The sequence below is a fragment of the Aythya marila genome (assembly GCF_965140915.1).
Source record: "Aythya marila genome assembly, chromosome: 17".
In the NCBI taxonomy this organism is placed as follows: Eukaryota; Metazoa; Chordata; class Aves; order Anseriformes; family Anatidae; genus Aythya; species Aythya marila.
In genome coordinates, this window is record NC_139058.1 from 7,354,144 (window position 1) to 7,370,171 (window position 16,028).

The 16,028-nt window shown below is 46.4% G+C and overlaps 1 protein-coding gene across 7 annotated transcripts in view; it reads right to left on the bottom strand.

Moving 5' to 3' along the window:
- The window catches only part of TAOK3 (TAO kinase 3), an 83,320-nt gene extending 69,007 nt beyond the window's left edge, over window positions 1-14,313 (bottom strand). For 2 of the 7 annotated variants that reach the window (XM_082774476.1, XM_082774470.1), the window contains exons 1-2: window positions 14,226-14,313; window positions 13,929-13,998 (exon numbers count right to left, since the gene is read on the bottom strand). The gene's annotated coding sequence lies outside the window, so the exon portion shown is untranslated. Of the gene's footprint in view, window positions 1-1,031; window positions 1,056-4,609; window positions 5,027-8,363; window positions 8,439-13,916; window positions 13,999-14,225 lie in introns of those variants that run through there. The other 5 variants (XM_082774471.1, XM_082774473.1, XM_082774472.1 and 2 more) reach the window with 5 other exon arrangements.
- Between the last annotated feature and the right edge of the window lie 1,715 nt (window positions 14,314-16,028).

A 16,028-nucleotide genomic window follows, 5' to 3' on the forward strand; every position in this document is an offset into this window, starting at 1 on the left:
TTACAGGAAACACACTCAGCAAGAAGGCCATCACGTGTCTGTGTTTCACCTTTCTAGTAAAGTGACAGCTGCGCAAAAAAACTGTGCTAAAATAAGTGTGCATCATGGAAACACAATTATGTATGTGTTATGTGAAGTCTGCCTGCAACAATGCCTTATTTTCCTCTTTAGAGAGAATAAAATGTCTTGTTAAAAGCTTAACTCCTTTTACGGAGAGGAGTACACCAGGAGAAGGGAATTGATTTTCCAGAACTGACAAGGTTTAGGATTCAGAAGCATCTCCAAGGTCTGCTGGGCACGTGATGCCAGGCACCACCACCAGTTCCACCTGGAGAACACCTGCAGGATACACGCAATGCCCCGGTAGCCTCAATTCTCAGTCGACAGCACTCTCAAAGCACAGCATCCCTGAGGTGCCCTTAAAGGGTGCAGGAGGAGCTCAGCCATTCTCCATAGGGCACAGAGCACCCGTAAATCCAAGCTAAATTGCTGAATTTCTAACGGGCATTGGGAATCTCAAACTGCAGCTCTACATTTACCTGCTGTGGATGAAAAGAGGATCCAAAGATACCTGTGCTGGTGTTGGATCAATATGCAGGTTTAGACTGGTCTTTGGCACAGCGTGATTTAACAGTGCTGCTGCTACACACACAGAGAACACAAATGAAGTGGTTCTTAAAGAAAAAAGTAATTTGCATAAATCTCTGGCTTTAAAGCCTGCCAGCTCTCAGCACTGCACATCATTCACTCCTCTGGTCAACAGCTGAGGACAAGCGCTGAGTTTTTAACCCAGGGTTTCAAAACCATCCCACGTACACTGCTGCTATCCGAGGGCCACTCGGGGAGACCAGACCACTTCCCCGGCACATACAGAACAACCCTGCAGGCAATTATCCCACAGCCTGCCACGTGCACACCTACTAACCAGCTACTAGGCTGTAAATACAGCAGTGATGTTTATGCCAGCAGAGCGTGAAATAGGCAGGATCAAACTTAAAACTAACACACGAGCCGAGCAGAGGAAGCCCCACCTCTACAGGAGAGCAGAACCCTTGGAGCATTTTGTCATCAGCGATGGGCCAATACCCTCGAAGCACTGAGGGAAGTACAAGCAGGGAGCCTGTTTCATGTCTGAGCCATTCAGATATTTAACCATTTATTTCATTTCTATCATTGCAGCAGGTCTGCAGCCCTTTCAGGCACGAGTTCAACCCAAAGACTAAGGGCAAAAGGACCCAAGTGCAGCCCTCCGAGCACCCCAACGCCTCTATCAGCCACCGCCAGAAGAGGCTGGCCTTACTGGGAGCGCGCGATAAGCCAACAGCCAAAACAAACACAAAACGCCCCGCGGATCTCAAAGAGCAACAGGTCGGCTGCTGAACAAACCTGCTAGATGTTAAAGGCTACGCAGGAACCAGCGTCCTTCATAGGGCTGTCCTATCTTCCCCAACAGGGACAGGGAGCACACGCACTGCCAGGGCAAGGAACAGGATGAGCAGCACAGAGAGCTGCACCAAATTCAGTCCCAGCACATTTTTGACTGCCAATCGAAACGTAACGACTAAAATTACTTGTGAGCCAGCAGCCTTCTGATGCTTCAAACTTAGGATTTTGCTGTGCAATATGTTTTAATATCTGTTTTCTGGCATCCAGTTTTCCTTGGACATTTTGGGGCTTTAGGATGTGTGTTTAAGTCAATCCCAACACAAAGAGCAAAGCTTCTGATTACCTGCTGTAGCTACACACTCCAGCAAACTAAACCGGTGACCTTACACTCGGATTCAAGATTTCCATTTGAATCACCAGAGGTTTCTTGATTCAGTTCTGTAAATGCATCATTTGGCACATGATTTAGGAGGGATGATAAAACATGAAAGCTGAAAACAGTGCCTTGATTGCTATACAACGGTTCTGGAAAAGCCTCAAGGAGTTTAGCCACCATTATATATACACGTACACACCTCTGCTTTTACTTCCCAGAAATGTCATTTACCTCCTGCACTTCCATTCAGAGTTGGCTTATACAACCAAAACCTGAAAGCATTTATCTTTCTTACTCAGACACCAAAGATCTCAACGCTGCTTCTTAAGCAAAAAAAAGTGAAAGACCCATCACAAACAGGTAGCCAGGGCATTACCACGGGCTCAGTGAATGAACTGGTCTTGACGGAAAAGAAAAAGATAGCAAGAGCAGCAGATCCTTCAAGATCAACATGAAAGGAGATGTTGTTGTAATAGAGGGAAAAACTCATAGCCAGGATACACCCATTCTGTTGACAGAGGAAACCGTGCTCTGATTAGAAGCCTTCAGACATTCCCAGCCAATCTGAGTCAGCATGAGACAGTTTGAAGCTGTATAAAAATCATTTCAAAACACATGGTTTGAAAGTAAATGGGGACAGAGACTGCTTGGTGCCCCATCAGGGCAGCATTCCCTGTCATGTCAGCACCACTGCGTACTGAATTTTACCAGGAGCCATCACTACCTCTGCTCCTCCGCTTCCAGAGTTATTGCAGGACACAGAAAGCTTCTCCTCTGTTCTGACCATCGCTGTTTCGGAGCTGTAGTGACAGGGCAGCAGACAGATGCAGTGCAAATGATGCTTATTAGTCTGCGTGATGAGAGGTGATGGTTTCACAGCTATTCCTCATGGAAGGCAGCAGCACAATCCCTGCTGGTAGCAGCCAAGCTGCAAAACAAGGGCCAGCCAGGATCCCAGGATCCCCCTTGTTCAGAGAACTTGGTATTTTTACCAGGGCATTTTAAGAGCAGCAACCCTGAGACAAAACAGTTGGAACGTTTTCTTCCATCAGTGTTCTGATAGCACACAGAACTTTCAGAGGGCGGATATTTTAGGCCAGTGCAGCCAAACAGACTGATCCCGGGCAGGAAAGCTCACCCACTGTGGCAAAAGCAACATAGGAAGGGGGAATTTATTCATACATTACGCGGAACAGCCTAAAATGGAAACATCCCATATGTCTGCTTTCAGGCCAGGATGAGCAACCAAAAAGAATCACTATCACAGTGAGTGACTGGAAAATACACCGATGGAAACTGATGGTATCTTCTGCTCTCCTTCCTCCCCATGAAGAAGTCCTTGCAACCGCATTGTTGCAGGGTTTTGCAAGAAGGAAGCAAAATCTAATCCATTATTTTTACTTTTTTCCTTCAGTGAAGCTTCTGTGTTTTTCCAGCTCCTGAGGCCGATCTGTAAGGTCTCATCTTTCCTCACAGCCCCTACTGTGCTCGTGTCCTTTAGCTCTAGATGTACAACTGCAAAAAATCACCAGCAGATAGAAATACTTGCAAAACACATCACACCCAGTCCTGCATAAAGACTTAAAGGTTTAATGAATAAAACTGGGGTGATGAAGCCATTGGCTTAGTGCATTTTGCTATAAAACAATTCTCCAAAACGAACTGATGGCTTTACCAAACTGTCTGATAAAGAGATTCACATTCACAATGAGATAGCTAGCAGCTAAAAATAACCAGCCAGCTGCAATTCCCACCTTATGTGGCTAGGCAGAAGTGCTTCGTTCTCCCCCTCCCCAGGCGCACACATGCTCACTTCCTTCTTCATTGCAACATCAGAAGCTGAACTGGATGCTACCAAGCCACAAAGTCCTGCCCAGAATTTAAAGTCACGCCCCAGTAATTACATAAAATGAGCTCCTCGTACAAATGGTTCAAAAATCAATTTACTCCAGCATTGCTTTTAATTCCAGAATATTTTGACTGGTCACAGAACAGAAAAGCAGTTTTCATTTCGAAGGCTTGCTCCCTCCCCTTGGATGTCTCATTAAAAAAACAAAACAGAAAATAACCAAAGCACATTCATTTAGCTTGCTGCTCTACCAACACAGGGATCAAACTCCTAATGTGCTACCTTTTCAAGAACACACTGTTTAGGTGTATTTGGTCTTCACATTTTGTGCATAAAACAAAGAGGGAGGGTAGCAAGTGAGGGAGTAAGAAAACAAAGTAAACCTAGGATAATGCAAAAGTAAAATTCAGTTGTGCAGGAGACATGCCACTCTCAAAAGGAGGTTTTAGATAGCAAAGTATAAAAGAAGTAAAAGCTCTCCAAAATCGTTGCCAACTTCTGGCACAAAGGCAATGTGTTCTTCTGCCCTGCCCTCTAAACAAAGAGGTGGCACATACACCTTTATGAACAGAAAAATCCCTCCACGTTGTGCAGCTTGCCCCCCGAGAAGAGGAGGCAGGAGAACTCACCTGTAACAGCTACTGACCCAGTGCCCTGACAGCCACAAGCAGACCTTATAGCCCCCCTCGGACCAGGGGCGGCTCTGTGTGACAGAGCTCAGCACCCACACGTGGCTGAACGCCATTCATCAGCCTTGAAATAACCACCTGAGGGCAAAGCCTGGGTTTAAATACCTACTTTTCATTTTAAACCAACTCGGTGTGAGCTTTGCAACAGCTTTCTTAAATTATGCTGGGCGGGGGGTACATTCTGCCCCGCATCCCCCCTTGTGGACTAAAAGCACCAGCGAACACTTGCGGCTGGGTGACGTTAGCAGTCAGCACTAGGAAGTTCCTCCTGCCAGGCAGACAAGTCGAGAACAATAACTTCATGCTCACCATCCCACCAGCTCCTACATGGCTTTTCAGGTGCAGGAACGCAAAAACCTCGAGGGAGATTCCTCCAGATGCTCGACCTTCAACCCAATTCTGCAGGAGTCCTGGATTGACAAACGGCGGCACGAATTGAGCCGTCCTTTTTGTTTAAGGCAACTGGGAAGACAGAGATCATAAATACGAAAGTTCTTCCACTTCCTCTCTGTGCACCCTCGAGACTCACCCACAGCTTCACTGACAACAGCTGCAAACGCCCTGTGGAAGGGGAGGCCCTGCCTCCAGGAGCCCGGCGGCCTTCAGGGGAGAGGTTTCACGCTGCACGCAGCCGCCGCAAGTTCCCTGGAAGGCTCCGAGAGCCAGGTGGGCTGAGCAGTGCTCAGAAAGGTTTCTCTTGTGCTGTACTGCTTACTAAGCACCTGCCTAAAATAAAGGAAAAAAAAAAAAAAAAGCAAGGAAACTGTCCTCATTTGTCTAAGTAAAACAAACAGCCTATTTGAAGAAAATTAATATGTATTGGTGCTTCCTTTGCTAATTTTAGGCTGTTGGTTGTGCACTCCAAGTAATTCTCACCCTTCAAGAACACACGGGATTGAATATTTAGAAATTAACTTCACCTGTCACACGATTTCCATCACATCGTGTCAGGCCCCAACATTTAGAAAGCCATCGTATACCTGAAGCATGAAATAAAACTGTTTGGCAACACCCATCTGCTTTCTTGCCATCACCTTCCAGTCAGCATTGCCAGTGCTCATGAAACAAGCATTCTGCTTTGGCCTTTCCCTACTTTTTACAGCAGGGATATTTTTCCATGTAGGCCATAAAGCAATAAACAACTAACACGCAACATAACACAACAGCCTTTCAAGAGAGCCTTTCCTTGTTTATATTCCAAATCCAAGCATAAAATCCTTTCTAAAAACGCAGATTCAAGTAATGGGTAAAACTCCAGGCTTGGTCTTCCGTAGGAAAAGCTCCAGAACAAGGTAAAGCACAAGCTAAAGGAAGGCGAGCGATTTCTGACTCAAGTCTTCCAGTGCAGTTTGCAGCCCCAGACTGCACAAATGCCGCCAGACCGGGCTAATGCACAAGAAACGGAAAGCGAAACTGCCCAATTTACTCAGCAAGTCAAACTGAACAGTGGTATGGGGCTTTTTCTGTTTGTTTGCTTTTCAAGAGATCACCGCCAGCCTAATTCTGCAGCACTGCCCCTGCAGCAGGGCAAGCTTCCACTTTCCAGCCCTGTCCTCTCTCCAGGACCTGCTGCACAGCATGGTCATCAATTCATACTAACTTGCAGTCTCATCATTTAAAATCACAGTTTGATGCTCCCAAAATCTGGACCCCTAGCCCCTGGAGCCTTGTGTTTCAGTAGGAACCTGACTTCGTATTTTAATCAATACATTTCAAGTCTGGCAAGTCACAGAGAAGTTTACATACATAATCATGAAGAGATGAAGCTGCAAAGACAAACACAAATAAGGTTGGATTTAGGCCTCAACTTCCTTGCCTTCAAGGGTATGGTGCTATTGAATTTTTAGAAAGTTATTAAATTTTAACAATTGTATCCTATTAATGGCTGACAAGATGACTTCATTTTGGAAAAAAAAAGGGATATCTGGTCTTTCCTAAAATAGGTTTTCTCCTTCTCCTCCATAGCTGCTTATTACAATGCCTGCCAGAAGGGCTAAGATCTTGGCACATATTTTAGAAACAGCCTATCAAATAAATTAAAAACTACAGCAGGATCATCCATACAAAAGCGTCACAGGTTGTCAACATGCAACCTGAGCTTGAAGGTTGCCAAATCTTAAGAGGTTTTTATATTTGCTTTACAACTTTTAATATTGATTACTAAGAGTTCTGTTGCCTGATATTTTTTATGTTTTGTTCAATTTGCTAAGTGAAAATGCTGCAAATTAAGAGTTAGGCAGATACTAAGCAGAGTTTCAGCTGAACATACAGGACTTCTTTTGGCAAGAAGGCGCTAAGGGCTCGCTAGTGGCAGAATAAGCAATCATCGCTATGTCAGGCTGCCAAACTTCACTTAGGCTACGGCCTGACCTGCATGCAAATCCAGCCGTGAAACAGAAATGAAGAGCTCAGGGCGGACTCAAACATAAATGCGTGTGCTTCGGTCCTGCTCCAAACCAGCACTCTGGTGTTGCAGCAGCCTGCACCTACCCAGGGTAATTGAGGGTGAAGCCAGGAGCAGCTACTATCATCACTTTGGCTATTAAGACTCCTTAATGAATGGTCTGACAATAACCCAGGTGGAACCAGTTCTCTCCTCGCCAGGGCTTTAGCCATAATAAGCCCCTTGCACATTCCTGCAGTGTTTTCCAGAGATCTCACAGCATGAGGCTACTGACTGCGCTCTCACAGCCTTGTGAGGCAGGTATTAGTCAATCTCCCCCCCCCCCCATTTAAATACAGATAAAAAAACAGAGGCAGAAATCTAGCAAACGACTTCCCTGTGGATACGCAGCTGACGAGTGGCATTCAGAATCCAGACCTTCCGGATTCCAGCCCTGTCATCAGCAAAAAGGCCATCATTAAGAAGAAAGAAATTAGTCTGGTCTTATAAATAGCATTTGAATACAAGCCTTCCTAAAAGATTTGCAGGCAGTTGACCTTAAACACCAGCAGAGCTGCACAGGCACGGACTGGCTGGCACAGACCTGGGCCCGGTACCTCCAACGCCAGCACGTTGGACATCGCTCTCATACGGCCACCTCCACCTGGCTTGGGCTCAGCACATCAACAAGCCATAAAACTGCTGAAAAATATAATGTGTTCTTCCCAAAATTGCCCTGTGGACAGGAAAAAGGGACAACAAATGCTTTAGCCAGCGACTTTCTTCCTGCTGTATTGAGGCGCCAAGCGACCGATGCCTGACAGAAACCTCACCTCAGCGCACAGCTGAAGACCCCGAACAGAAATGGCTGGTGACACCTGAAATTTGGAGCACCTACCTGAGGTAATATTTGGTCAGACTTTAGGATTTGAACTGTTCCTGGTGTATATCACACATTTACTTCTCTTATTAATACAACACTACAAAGAATAAGGGCCTTTTCCGGACTACAGCTTCTATCACCCGCAGCGGGTCTGATTCCTAGCCTGTATTTCTCACAGCAGGAGACTAAGCCCAACCATGATTCTGCAACAACAACAACAAAAAAGCCTCTAGGATCTTATGGAAACAGAGCTTAACCTGATTTGGAATTGAGTACTTTTGGCGAAAAACAACCCTAAAATACCACGTTGAAAATTGCAAAAGCAGAGTTTAATTAAAGTCTAAATAAGACATTGTGTTGTGAAACATAAACAAAATCATTCCAGTAGTTACTCATTTTTCCTAAATTTAGGTAACTACCACCCTCCTACCCACCTGGGCCACCATCAAGCCCCAAACACGTGAGAACGGGAGCTCTTCCTCTATGGGAAAAAATTAAAATAAAAAGCTTGGCAGCTCCTGGGGGGATCCTGTCACCGAGAAAGCCACACACAAATTCACACAAGCAATTATGAGAAACAACTGCCCAAGCAGAACAACAAGCTGGAACGTTTTTTGTTTCTATTCCTCACTTTAGGAGAAAAATGTGGTTACAAGCAGGAAAAGCATAAAACCCTCCTATTTGGCTGTCTGCATCACAGATGAACACAGAATTTCTGAGAAGATGAAAACACGCCTCTAACACTTCAGCTACAGGCTCCACTCTCCTAATGCAAAAGCAAAGGAGTCCAAACTCACTGCGTTCTCCACAGGATGACAAAACTCATTGCATTAGCATGCATTAAAGCATCGCCTGAGTGTGGCAAAGCGGATGAGACCTGACTCTTAACAGAGCCTGTTTCCATCCCAGCTCACATTTAGGTCTCAATTATCTTATCTGCTCTGCCACTCGCATACTTTCCAGATAAGAAGTGTTTCCCCCCCCCCCCTTTTGAAAGAAGCTTAGAGTTCAAATTGAAACCCCAACTAACATTAAGATCAAAAACGTTACAAATTAAAATTCGAGGCAATGCTTTTTAAAAACACTCTACGTACAGGTTAAAACTGGGACCCAGAGTTAGTCGATGTGCTATGTGAGCTCTAATAAAAGCAGTATGTTCTGCAAGCGAAGAGGGAATATTTTCTTGATTTCAGTTTATGCACATGGTTTAGGTCACCGATCAGTTCATCTGAAGTTGAGAAACTACTTAAGAGCTGGGAGGGGAAAAAAGCCTGTTTTCCTTTTCCAATCTATGACTAAGAATGAGGCAAGCAAAGGGAGGATCTAAGATCCTGAAGGCGATGGTAACAAGAGGTCATTAGTTAATTCCCTCAACTATAGATAATACTTCCTTTTACTAAATAAGATCAGTTTTTAAATTATGTCAAACGTTCCCCCCCTCATGGTTACAACATACTGAAGCTTCTTCTGAAGGAGTCAAAATAGGTAAATGCACAAGAAATAAAAGCAGTACCAATTTGCTATAGTGTCTGTTTTAACCAGTACTTCAATGTTTACAAGTAAGTTAGAGTTCAGTTTTTCTTTTGGGGAAAAAAAAAATAAACAGAAACAACATTTTAAGGTTCCTGTTTATTGCTCAAATCAGTTTTGAAAAAGCTTAATGTACTCTTAGGACCAACTATTTATTATCTGTATTACTACAGCACCTGTGAGCTCCAGTAACACTGTAGTAAGAGCTACAAAGCCACAGCAGAAGTGCTGCCTGCTCTGAAGAGATTATAATCACCTGAAAGATGAATAGTTAAGAAATGCAGGAGAGCACCAGGAAATGCAGGACTGGAATTTACGATCTCTCCAGCTGCACTTTTGTACACTTTCTCTTGTTCGCTGGAAGAATCAAGGTGTGCATTGACTCCCACCACCCACCCGCTGAAAAAAACAAACCTCCCTAAGTTATGAGAAGACCAAAGAACAAGAACACCAGAAGGAAGATGCTTTGGCTACTAAGACAGGAAGAAAAACATATCTTTACATGTTCTTAACACCTCTACTCCCCACATAAGACACATGAGATTTCAGTTTTTAAGGTGCAAAAGAGCAAGACGGAACCATAAGAAGATAAACACCCCCTGGACGGCTAGAAGGCTGGGTGAACTGCCAAGGCAATACAATCCAAGGCTGGTTTGGTCTCAAAAAAACAGTCACATCTCTTAATGAGACACCCATTGAATTCATACATTTGCAGCAGTGCACCGGCAACAAACCCAAGTTTTGTAAGAACGCTGTTTTCATTTACAGGAATTATTTGAAAATTTACCACCACAAGACAGTGCATCCAATACAAAGCGGCAGCCTGACTTGTTTACAAAGCATTCTGCCCAGCGTTAGACTAAAAATCCAAACTTTTTGCTGTGTAATAAATCAAATCAGTGCTCTGCGTCTAACATTTCTCAGCAGTACCATATGCTACGTACTCCCATATGTTCCATTACAAGGAAGAAAAACATCATCTCAACATGAATCATCAGTGACTATATTCTTGTAAATCTGGCTTAAACACTTAAAATGTGCAAGGGCCACCCTAAATAAATCTGCTCAGTTTTGTGCCAGCATCTCTGCAACAAAATCTCAGATCACTAACTAGAAATGAAGGGGAAAAGAGGTTTAACGTGGAAACTGAGCACAATATTTGCATCTCGACAGAGGCAGACTCACCATGCACAAAATTTGGCACGCGTTCATCAATTCCAATCTAATAAGGACATCCTGCTCATAAAATGGTGATAGTATCTGGTAGTCATAACACCTTTCATCCCAAACTGTTTAACATACGCGAAAACACGCACACTACACATGAGATTCATTCCCCCCAGCGCTGAAAAACAGTTAGTCTGGGCCATAGCATCTGCCACACACAGTAATGCTGGAGAGCAGTGTGCAAGAATGAAAACCAAACTAATGTAGGTAGGCAGCGTGTAGCCTCCTAGACCGGAATTTATCCAGGATTGCGGGGTTAATGTCTCCACTCTTACAACGACAATTTCTTAGACTAAATAGGAACAGCTTGCTCTCCCTTCCCAAAGACAGTACAGCCAGCAGCACAAAAGCTGCTTGTACTGAAGCAGAGTCAGGAAGGTCTGAAACCATAGCACACCAAGGTCACCCTTTGCCCTTCTTTTGAGGAATTACTCTGTCTCCCCTCAGTATCACAATTAACAAGTCACAGCAGAAGGGGGTGCAACTCCAGGCGAGTTCACTACTCATGAGGAAGTGCTGCTGCTGGAGATTAGTTAGTCTGATTCAGATGGGCTCTCTAACTTTGCCCAATTAACCCCACGATCCAGCTGTGCCTAATTATACTCCCATTCAGAAAGACTGATTGAAATTAATACACCAGACAAACTGTGAGAATGTCCTTATTTGAAAGCCTCCTGTAGCTAAGTAGTGAGGCATGCAACTGCGCGTTCCCACATAGCTATTGGTTTATTCCAAATTTAATGAAACCAGAGTCCATTTTGACCTAATATTCAGGGTGGGGAAAAAAAATAGTAATTACATCAACATCAAGCTATTACCTGTTCAAGGGAATAAGTGCTTACTTCATTAACAACTCCGACAAACTTGTTTTGTAGGCTCCCTATATTAAATTTGAAATTTCCCTGTCCCTACAAATCAAACTAACAATTTCTTACACAAGGGGAAAGTCTAGTAAGGCAACACAAACACCAGGATGACTGTATACAAACACGAAAACTTCCAAACTGCTCAAATCGAACACATTCTTTTGCCATCCTCAGCATGAACAAGCTTAGCCAAAACAAAATAATTCAAAAATCTCTTTGAAAAAAAGATTACTGCTGGTATTTAAAAGAAATTGATTGAATTCAATCTGAGAGAAAAGCTACCCATCTTTACCAACATACACTTTTCATATTCCCAACATGTAGTAAAAATTAAAGACCCTCACATACTTTGAAACTCTAAGCACACACCATGTCAGAAGCATTATTCCTTAATGCTGGGAATTGGGGCTTCACAAAGATTCAGCAGAAGCTGTCACAGTACTGCAAATAACAAGGAGAGCGCTCGGATTTCCACCATCCTTCAGTAACTCAGGAGATGGACAACCACACCCAATTAATTTACTTTAATTTCTATTTCAACTTTCCTCCTCATTAATTAGGAGCTGAGGTTCACGCAGATTACAGCTCCTGCCATGCAATACTGATGATGATTTTAAGCAGTGCACACTCTGCAGTCAAGTTTCATGCGCTGTAACGCAGCCGCAGCAGATCAAAATGAACAAGTCCGAGTGCCTGCTACCTGTGAACTAGGTAAAGAGGTTACACAGTGCAACAGATTTCCCTTTTTTTTCACTCAAAACACCTAAGGAACCGTAGATTAACCAGATCAGTACTTTCTAAAGTAAGCTTCACCCGATGAATTAAAACAAACCTACCACAGTGATTTCAGAGACCGATAACGAGACAGCGTCAGGAAAACTCACTGAGCTACCCTTGGAAGAGCCAACGAACAGGCAGGCGCAACGCAATTGCATAATGTTTATTACACAGCACCAAGCCAAAGGCAATCAAATCATTCTGGTTGAATCAATGGTCTTCAAATAAGGAAGTAGTTTGAAAATAATAAGCATAAAATAAAACACTTTTTGGCTTACTACTTTTTTTCTTCCTGTTGTGCAAAAGCACAGCTATTAAAAGAGCTGAGCGAGTGCCGGATTCTGTGTTTCTGCTCCAAGCCCCCTGATACTCCTTCTTTGTGCAGGGAACTTCCCAGGCATCCCTACCCTTCTCCTCCCCTGCCACAGGGGGTTCCTGAAGAGCGTGTGTTAGCCCAGCAGGCTCCAAACTCGCTGCAAATTGACAGGGTGTTCTCTCGCAGGGAAGGCAGCTGATTAATCAGAAAAGACAGAGCCCAGTTCTGTTAAGAGACCACCCCACCCTGCAACACACTACGAAAAATACATTTAGCAACAAAAGCCTGCTGAGAAAAGGTTGGTGTTTCGAATGCACATAACCAGAAATATCTCACCATAAAAAGTTTTGACTAGCAAGGATTTTCTGAAAAACTTAATTAACAAAGGTAACAAATTGAGAGGGAAGTACCTACAGAGAATCTCTGTAACACACACACACAGAAGAATTAGTTTACCATCTGCAAACCCTCACACTGGGTAGGAAAGATGGAAACGGCCTAGCTGAAGTTGTCCCTCAAATCAGATGCTAGAGGAAGTTATCTGATGAGCTCTATGATAAGATGTGCGATTCGTTATTGGGCGTAAGAAATGTTAATCTGAAAAATCACACATTAATAGTTACAAACAGGTTGCAGCCTCACTGCAGGTCCAGAAAGCATTAAGTTGTCGGGTATGTGTTAATGTTAAAAAAGAAAGTTTGTGAAGAGGCATTTACACTTGAAACACTCCCTGTACTGTTTCAACACTCCTTGAGAACTCAGAATTAGCCAGCTACCAGAAATCATACAGTTTTGGAGAGAGAAAAAGAGAAGAGCAAGCATGGTATTGTTTCTATCGACAATCGACTACATGACAGAAAAGCAACCCACGTACTCCAGTGTATCTTCTACCTGATTCATTAAACTAACAGCCAGCAGTGAAATCAGCTACGTGATTGTAGGCACTGCAGAACTCACGGACATCAACCCTTTGTTTAAAAGACGTACGCAGACCTTGGGGAACAGATTGGAGCCCCCAAACAAGAGTCCCGTAAATGACAGCAGGGTGTCATACCCCCGCTGAGCTCTTACCCAGTTAACTCCTAACCACGCCGTGCTACCTCACAGCTCCTGCGGACGAGATAAGGAGCGCATGGCCCCCATTGAACCCCCAACCCTACACCCTGACGTCTTGCTGCCCAGCTCACTGCTTTGCAAGGTGGGCAACGCGACCCGAAATCCTTTCGGGGTTGGATGTGGGTTCAAGGCAGCGCTGGGACGAGTCCTGGTCGTGGTGCAGGGCAGGAGGCCCTGCCAGCAGCACCTGCCCGGCGGTGCCCAGCCAAACATGGCAGCTGCACCCACAGCACCCAGCCCCACGGCGTGGCCATGGGGAGCTCGGCCGGGAGCACCCGCACAGGACGGGACGGGAACCAGAGCCGGGGGAGAAGAAACAGGGGAGGAAATGGGGATGGAAAAAAAAAAAGTGACAGGGAGAGGGGGAAATGAAGCAGTGGAGGAGATGGGGACAAGGAAAAGTGAGAGGGGAGAGGGGGACGGGGGAGAGGGGGACGGGGGAGAGGGGGAAAGTGACAGAGGGGATGGGGACGGGGGAGACGGGGACACACACGGGGCAGGGGGGCAGGGAATGAGACCTGGGGGCTCACCACTCGCCTGCCGGCCTCCTCCTTCCTCCTTCCCAGGCGGGCCCAGGGGCTGCTCGAGGACATCCGGCACCTACAACACACCCCTGTCACGACCATGTCGCGACCACGACCCCCCCCCCTTCCCCCTCCCCCCCATAAACCCTCCCCCCCAAAAAAAAACTCCCCGGGACCACCCCCGCGGGAAAGGAAGGAAGGGGGAGGAGGGCACCGGCTCCCCCTTCACCCCCTTTAGGGGAACCCAGGGTGCCCCGAGCCCCCCTCCCCGGCTCCCCGCGGCCGGGCCCCGCCGCCGCTCACCCGGTGCCGGCCTGCGGGGGGGGGCGGCCCGGCCCCGCCGCTTCCTGCCACGGCCCCGCCGCCGCCGCCCGGGGCGCGGCTGCCTCCGCTCGCTCGGCGCTCGGCTGCGCGGCCTGAAGGGGGGGGGGGGGGGGGGGGCGGCGCTCGGTTACGGGGCCCCGCCGGCCTGAGGGGGGTGGCAGGGGGGAGGTGGGGCTGGGGTGGATGTGAGGGGGTCGGGGGTGAGGCACGGAGTTGTTAGAAGTTGGGAGATGGGTTTGGGTGCGTGTGGTGCAAGCATCTCCTAGCACCGGTGGCACCCAGCCGTGTCCCCAAGCACCGCGTCCAGCCTCGCCTTGGACACCCCCAGGGATGGGGGCTCCACCGCCTCCCCATGCAACCTGTCCCAATGCCTGACTGCTGTTTCTGACAGAAATGTCTCCTCATTGCCAACCTGAACCTCCCCTGGCTCAGCTTGAGGCCATTCCCTCTGGTCCTGTCACTTGTGGGAATAAGCCTTCCCTCAGCTCCCCACCCCTCCCTTTCAGGCAGTTGCACAGAGCAATGAGGTCTCCCCTCAGCCTCCTCCAGCCCAAACCCCCCCAGCTCCCTCAGCCGCTCCTCACAGCACTTGTGCTCCAGGCCCTTCACCAGCGTTGTACCAACACCCTTGGCCTCAAACACCCGGCTTTCAAGTTTCTGCACTTTTGTTTCATGGCCCCTCGTGGCCCTATAAGGCCCCAATCCTCAGCCATGGAGCACAAGTCCTGTGAGGAGCCGAGGGAAAAGGAATTGTTTAGTTAGGAGAAGAGGAGGCTCAGGGCAGACCTCATTGCTCTCTGCAACTCCCTGAAAGGAAGGGGTGGGGAGCTGGGGGTCGGCCTCTTCTCATGGGTGGTCTCGGGAATGGCCTCAAGTTGTGCCAGGGGAGGTTCAGGTTGGAAATGAGGAGACATTTCTGTCAGAAACAGCAGTCAGGCATTGGGATGGGTTGCCCAGGGAGGTGGTGGAGTCACCGTCCCTGGGGGTGTTCAAGGAGAGGTTGGACGTGGTGCTTGGGGACACAGCTTACTGGTGACATCGGTGGTAGGGGATGGTTTGACCAGCTGATCTTGGATTCTATGTTGTCTGTTCCTCACAGGCCAAGGCACTATATTACACGTTTTGTAGCCACACTCATCTAACTCACACAAGAAGTGGGTTGCCATGCCCTCTGTTTACAGCTTTGTGACTTTTTTCTCCATTTCTTACAAACGGAAAGAAAAACACACTGAGCGTGACTTCTGCGTCAGCTCCTCTATGAATAGCTGATGCTGACAAAGCAGGATGCAGAAATCTGCCTTCAAACCGGGTGAATGTATGTGAAACAATAAGTGAGTTGTGATGAGGAAAACAGCTTTGATGGAAACGTGAGCCAAGAACAACAGCTTGACAAAGAAGCTTAAACTTTCCCTGATAGCTCTTTGGGGCGTAGACAGTTAAGTTTCTGTGTTTGTAAGGGAAACAGGGCATTCCTTAAAGCTGAACCTCCTCCCTTGGGTTCCCACTAAATGCCTGAGAGATGACAGTATAGGGTGTCTCCAGAAGGCTAATATTAAACATCAGGAATTGGTACAGAGGGAGCAAGCAGTGAGATTCCAGTTTTGACCACAGAATAAGCTAAAAAATTTTGCATCAGCAACTCTGTCCAGTTTCTTACTCATTCACCGTACGCAGCTCCTTCTGTTCAAAGGATTCTTGTGTGTCCCCACATTAGTAAATGCACCTGCCCTTTGTGTGGTGTGTGAAAGGCAGGCTTCTCTTAAAGGGTAGATCCGCTTCAGA